Below are 7,186 nucleotides of genomic sequence, written 5' to 3'. Positions count from 1 at the left end.
TAACGAAGGGAAGGAGGAGACGAGGAGGGAGCAGTGCGCATGCGTCTTCTGCGGGCGCCCACAGAGTTCTAGGTTGATCCCGGAGGCGCGAGGAGTGGGGACCGGTCGCGGTTGTCCCGGCCCCTGGAGGCGCAGGGTAGGGGTGGGGTCCCATAGACGTCAGACTCGGTCTGCAAGTATCGTCGGCCTTCATTTGTCTGTGAACAAGTCGAGATTCTTGCAGCGTGATAGGATTTGTGGTCGCCACGAAGGGGCCAGCTCCATCCGGAACCTGTAATCGTCCAGCAGTTTCCCCGCCCCGCGCATGTGAAATATGTAGCCCTCCGTATTCATTCTAGAAACTTCTGGGAACCCAGCGCCTTGGGGAGATGGAACCGAGCCAGATGTCCCCCCGCTGCGAGGAACTCAGAACCTGCATAGAGAAGGTGGCATATAGTAGGGAGACTAGTAATTCCATTGAGCGCTGATTTTGGGCTAGGCACGATACAAGCATTATCTCATTTAATTCGTCACATATCTCTGCAAAACATCTTATTCATTCGTTCAGCAAACATTTCTTGAACTCTCAGAAGGATGAAGGAAGTTTACCCATCTAGTAAGTGGAAGAACTGGTATTGGAACCCGATCTGTCAGACTGCAGAGTTCCACAATCTTGCTGCCAAGTTATGTGGGGATAACAATGACGATTTAATGTCATCTATTCATTCTTCCAGCCTATCATCCTCCTCTGTCTTAAGCAGAGTGGAGACAGGGGTGGATCCAGGCACACCAGTAAGTTGTACTGGCATTAAGCAGTAAGCTTTCTGGGCAGAGGAAAGTGCGGGCGTAAAGGTCCAAGGCTTGAAAAGGCGCAGCAGCACCTTTCTCTCTTTGGGGAAAGATGCGGGGGCTGCGGGGAATAAACCAACCCTGCAGAGGGGCGGGGCCGTGGGAAAGAGGTGGAACAAGGCAGGAAGCCTGGGCGTCATTTGGGAGGCAAGAAGCTTTTCTGTAAAGCATCGCGCCCTTTTTGCACGGGACCTGTCCAGGTTCCACGCCACAGGCTTCTGCAGTTCCTGCAAACTTCCCATCCCGCCCCGCGTTGCACGTCGGGATTTGAAGTTTGCGATGCTGAGCGTTGTTTCCACGTGGCGATTCCGACTTGACCCGTCGTGTCCCGGCGCTCGCCTCGTGGAACCGAGGAGTCTGTCATTTCTTCCCTGGTTAGGGTGCTGAACGAAAACCGTTTGATTTATCCTGGAAAAGGAAAGGCTGAAGGCAATTAAGTAAAAGTTTTCAATTAAATGAATGCACGTTGTAGAAAAGGAATGTTCAACTGCCTTACAAATCCAGAGGTAGAAATGGGGGGCGGGGGGAGGAATTAAATAGGACACACACACACACTCTTGGGGGGCAGGGTATGGAAAGTAGGTCCGATTGCAGCATTTATTTTAAATGATTCCCGCAACCTTGGGAAGTTGGGAAGTGGTGAATCCGCTGCCGAAAAGCATTTGTGCTTATGGTAAATCCAGGTCTTAAAATTCTGTAGACTGGTAGCTATATGGATATGATTTTAATAGATGAGTTTCAGGAAGACTCTCTCAAACTTTTTTTTTTTTTAAACTTACTTGAAATATATTGGAAACCACATATACATAATCTGTCTCACACACACTACGTAAAGAAGTAAAATTTCCTTTCCCCACTTCTTTCATCCTATCCAATCTGTAGAGTCATAACCATTCTTAATAATTTGATGGGTATTCGTTTCATTTCCTCCCTAAATTTGTATATCTCGAACTAGAGCTAGAGTGTATGCCTACACACACACACCCATACATATGTATTCAAATATAATATATGTATATCCACATGTATTCAAACACAGAATTATGTTTAGATAATTATGGTTATATGCTGGTATGTTAGAGCCAGACTGCCTGGCTTCCTTTCCAGACCCTAGATGGGTAACTTTGGGCAACTCAGCCTCTCTATGCCTGGACTTCATCTTTGAAACGGGATAATAATAATACTTATCCCATATGGTTCTTGTGAGAATTAAATGAAATAATATATGAAAAGCCCTTAGAACAGGCATTGACACATTGTGAAGGTAACGTAGCTATTTTGATAGTTATGCATTTTGTCTGCAACTTGATTTTTATTTAACATATGAGGGAATGTAGACAAACGTAGCAATTTTCAATGATTCCATTAAATTCCATAGCATGAATATACCATTGTTTATCCAACCATTTCTCTCTTGAGAAATATTGCAGATTTTTTTTGCAGTTTCTACGATTACACATAATGCCACAATAAACGTATTTCTACATATAGTCTTTATAAATTTGCATTTATTTCTTAGACTTTATTATTAGAGTAACTGGTTCAAATTGGATGTAATTCCCATGGCAGAGGGTACATTGTTGAACTCACTGGCAAGTCTGATGAGGCACTGGTGGAACTCATAGAGATATTGCTTAATTGCTCTCCCTGGACAATGTGTCATTTTGCACTTAAACCAGCAATGTATGAGAGTGCCTGTTTCCCCATAGCCTCACCAACAAAGTATTTTGTCAATAGTTTGGATTTTCTACCAATCTATAAAGGAAAATAAGTGTATTTTTAATTTGCATTTATCTATTTCAGTGAGGTTGAACATTTTTTTTCATATATTTGGTCAACTGCCAGTTCTGGTTCTTTTTCTTTTCTTTTCTTTTCTTTTTTTTTTTGAGACAGAGTCTCACTCTGTCACCCAGGCTGGAGTGCAGTGGCGCGATCTTGGCTCACTGCAACCTCCGCCTCTGAGGTTCAAGTGATTTTCCTACCCAGGCCCCCCTGAGTAGCTGGGATTACAGGCTCACGCCAGCATACCTGGCTAATTTTTGTATTTTTAATAAAGATGGAGTTTCGCCATGTTGGCCAGGCTGGTCTCAAACTCCTGACTTCAGGTGATCCACCTGCCTCGGCCTCTCAAAGTGCTGGGATTACAGACGTGAGCTACCACACCCAGCCTCTTTTTCTTTTCTTTTCTTTCTTTCTTTTTGCTTGGAAACAGGGTTGTGCTCTGTTGCCCAGGCTGGAATACAGTGGCACAATCATAGTTCACTGCAGCCTCAAACTCCTGGGTTCAAGCAGTCCTTCTTCCTCAGCCTCCAGAGTAGTTGGGACAACAGGCACCTGCCACCACACCTAAGTTTTGTAGTTTTTGTAGAGATGGGGTCTTTCTGTGTTGCCCAGGCTAGTTCTGTTTCTTTCTCTGAATTTAGATTTCAAAATGAGTCTTGAATATGAAATCAGTTTAGAATATAAGCTCTGTAGGCTTTCTGTTTATTTTATTCACTACTATAGCCCAGGTGTCTAGAAGAGTAACTGGTACAAGGCAGATGCTCACTAAATATTTGTTGAATGAATGACTGGTTGTTGCTAGTCAGTAACTGAGTATGTGATCAACTGTAGACAAACAAAAGTAATTCCTGACTCTCCCAAGGCTGAGGCTCTTTTTAAAAGATTATGGTAAAAATACAACAGAACATAAAAGTTATCATCTTAACAATTTTTTAACCTTGGCATGGAAAATTGATTGAAGTTAGCCATTTTTAAGTATACAACTCTGTAGTGTTACTCACGTTCACGTTGTTGTGCTATCATCACCACTATCCATCTGCAGACCTCTTTTCATTTTGTAAAACTGATACTCTGTACCCATTAAACACAATCCTCATTTCCCACTCAGCCCAGCTCCTGGCAACCACCGTGCCACTTTCTGTCTCTATGAATTTGACTGCTCTAGGTCCCTCATATAAGAGGACTCACATAGTATTTACTTTTTTTGTATCTGCCTTATTTCACTTAGCATAATGTCTTCAAGATTCATCTATATTGTTGCATGTTTCAGAACTTCCTTCCTTTTAAGGGCTAAATGATAATCCACTGTAGATACCACATTTTATTTATCCTTTTATCTGTCAATGGACACTTTGGTTGCTTCCACCTTTTGCTATTGCGGATAATGCCAATATGAACATGATTGTACAAATATCTGTTCCAGTCCCTGCTTTCACTGAAATAAATGGAACTACTGTATCATGTGGTAATTCTACATTTAATTTTTTGAGGAATTGCCATACTTTTTTTTGTTTTTCTTTTTGTTTGTTTGTTTGTTTTTGAGATGGAGTCTCTGTCACCCATGCTGGAGTGCAGTGGTGCGATCTCAGCTCACTACAACCTCCACCTCCCAGGTTCAAGCAATTTTCCTGCCTCAGCTTCCCTAGAAGCTGGGATTACATGTGCACACCACCACGCCCAGTTCATTTTTGTATTTTTAGTACAGATGGCGGTTTCACCATTTTGGCCACGGTGGTCTCAAACTCCTGACCTCAGGTGATCCACCTGCCTTGGTTTCCCAAAGTGCTGGGATTACAAGCGTGAGCCACTGTGCCTGGTCCCCATTTTTTGAGACAGGGTCTTGCTCTCTCGCCTAGGTTGGAGTGCAGTGGTGCAGTCATGGCTCACTGTAGCCTCAAACTCCTGGAATCAAGCGATCCTCCTGCCTCAGCCTCCCGTAGTGCTAGGATTACAGGCATGAGTCACCACACTCAGCTGCCATATATGTATTTTTTACAGCAGATGCACCATTTTACATTCCCACCTACAGTGAACAAAGGTTTCAATTTCTTCACATTCTTAGTAACACTTCTATTTTTCTTTTTCTTCTTTTTTTTTGAGACAGAGTCTTGTTCTGTTGCCCAGGCTGGAGTGCAATGGTGTGATCTCGGCTCACTGCAACCTCTGCCTCCCAGGTTCAAGCGATTCTCCTCCCTCAGCCTCCCGAGTAGCTGAGATTACAGGCATGTGCCACCATACCTAGCCAATTTTTCTATTTTTAGTAGAGGCAGGGTTTCACCATGTTGGCCAGGCTGGTCTCAAACTCCTAACCTCAAGTGGTCCGCCCGCCTCGGCCCCCAAAGTGGTGGGATTATAGGCGTGAGCCACTGCACCCGGCCTGTTTTCTTCTAACTTTAAGTGGCACTTTTCCCCTTCCAAAATTCTACTCATAAATATATTAAAATAATGGTAGGATATGTCCCTTTCAGGGTACCCTTGATACGTATATAAGAGCTGGCCTTTTCTAGGCACTGCTAAAAAGCCAGGGCTCTGGTGACAGGAAGCATTAAACTGGTGGAACACCTTGAGGGTAAGTCTTGGGGACTTTTGTGCTTTTCAACTGAGCTCACTTGTTGCTTAGTGGACCGAGCTTGTTCACTGCTATGAGTGTCGTTTATTTTTCTAGTTACTTTGGGTCTGCAGTAGTAGTTAAGAGTTCTAAATATCATATAGGATAGCTGAGGTCTGTGTCCAAGGTTAGAAAGTGACAGAAGAAATACAATTCTGGACTGGACCCGTGGCTCACGCCTGTAATCCCAGCACTTTGGGAGGCCAAGGCGGGTGGATTACCTGAGGTCAGGAGTTCGAGACCAGTCTGGCCAACATGGCAAAACCCCATCTCTGCTTAAAAAAAAAAAAAATACAAAAAAAAAAAAAAAATTAGCCGAGCATGGTGGTGTGCGCCTGTAATTCCAGCTACTTGGGAGGCTGAGGCAGGAGAATCGCTTGAACCTGGGAGGTGGAGGTTGCGATGAGCTGATACCATGCCACTGTACTCTAGCCTGGGTGACTCTGTCTCAAAAAAAAAAAAAGGTCTGAGTTCTTCCCTGTTTTTGTTAGCACGTCCAGAGATACACGTCGTCTCCAGGGTATAACAATTTTTTTTGTCTTCTAGGCTGAGGTTTGAGGGAAAAAGATGTCCTTTAAGTTTTATCCATAGTTGAGTTGAAACAGGTTGGGATTTTTCAAAACTTTACTCAAAATCCTAAGGGAAGAGAAGGGAGAAAAAATGAAAATAGTCATTAACAATAAATACACTACTTTGGCTGGGCCCTGCCTGCCTGATGAGAGACTGGAGCGGCTTGTGGAGTTTGGCAACACCGCCCCCTAGAGGTCATTGCTGTGCTACGCTCCAACCTCCCAACAATTGTTAGACTATTCGGATCCCTGTTGATACAGAGCGTTCCAGGATTGTGAAGTGGGAGCCAGCCACATCCATGATATTCATGGAGCCTAGAAAAGCCCTATGGAAACAAATTTTACCTGGTTACACTGAGATCCAGACATGCACAGACCAGTCCTCTTGAAGAGAGCTTGAGCTTCCTGAATGGGGCTGGAATGGAGGGAGACAATGAAGTTCCTGAGACAGTATTGCCAGGAGAAAAAGGTGTGGCTGAATGGATCAGCCCAAACATCAGGGGCTTGAATCCAGAGGGAGGATGGGGTCTCGCTATGTTGCTCAGGCTGGTCTCAAACTCCTTAAGCAATCCTTCTGCCTCAACCTCCAAAAGTACTGGGATTGCCAGTGTGAGCATCTGCACCTAGCCAACAATCATTTATTGTATATTGATGTTCCCAGTACAAAGAAAGATAGGGCCGGCCGCAGTGGCTCATGCCTGGAATCCCAGCACTTTGGGAGGCCGAGGCAGGTGGATCACCTGAAGTCAGGAGTTCGAGACCACCCTGGTCAACATGGTGAAACCCCGGCTCTACTAAAAATAGCAATTGAAAGTCCTGCCTCCCGGGCTGAAGGAAGTTGCTTAGTTCCTGGCCCTCTCGAATGAATGGTCACCATAGATAAGGGTCACCAAATGCCAAGAGTTCCGCTGTGGAAACTCTTTTCTAAACAGTTGATCAAGAGAAATAGCCAGTTTCCCCAGTGCCTGGGCAGGAAGGAGTCCCTTAGTCTGGTAGGTCACAGGGTAGCAACACAGGCACTTATTGGTGGCAAAACACCAAAGACAACAACAACAGAAAATTAGAAACAGCCAGAGAGAAAATATATACAGTATTACCTAAAAGGGACCAAAAATAAGATTGACTTCACTACAGCAAAACTGGAAGCCAGGAGAAAATGGCGTAACACCTTCAAAGTGTTGAGATCAAGTAGTGTCAACCTAGAATTGTCTTCCCAGAAAAATTATCTTTTTTTTTTTTTAATTTATTTTTAGACTGGGCATGGCGGCTCACGCCTGTAATCCCAGCACTTTCGGAGGCTGAGGCAGGTGGATCACCTGAGGTCAAGAGTTCAAGACCAGCCTGGCCAACATGGCGAAACCCGGTCTCTACTAAAAATACAAAAATTAGACAGGTACAG

General features: G+C 44.3%; 1 long non-coding RNA gene across 2 annotated transcripts; it reads left to right on the top strand.

Annotated features, from left to right (window-relative positions):
* Positions 1-32: 32 nt before the first annotated feature.
* Positions 33-2,316, top strand: LOC144339076 (uncharacterized). 2 transcript variants are annotated; one of them, XR_013413733.1, is made up of 4 exons: positions 33-104; positions 570-595; positions 714-771; positions 1,029-2,316. It is a non-coding gene; the product is annotated as an uncharacterized LOC144339076 (long non-coding RNA). The 2 variants fall into 2 exon arrangements; XR_013413732.1 differs by lacking the exon at positions 570-595 and having other exon boundaries at positions 33-136.
* Positions 2,317-7,186: the final 4,870 nt, after the last annotated feature.

This window comes from Macaca mulatta, chromosome 2 (genome assembly GCF_049350105.2).
Source record: "Macaca mulatta isolate MMU2019108-1 chromosome 2, T2T-MMU8v2.0, whole genome shotgun sequence".
NCBI classification, from domain to species: Eukaryota; Metazoa; Chordata; class Mammalia; order Primates; family Cercopithecidae; genus Macaca; species Macaca mulatta.
Note: the sequence above shows the minus strand (reverse complement) of the source record. Positions and strands in the feature narration are given on the sequence as shown.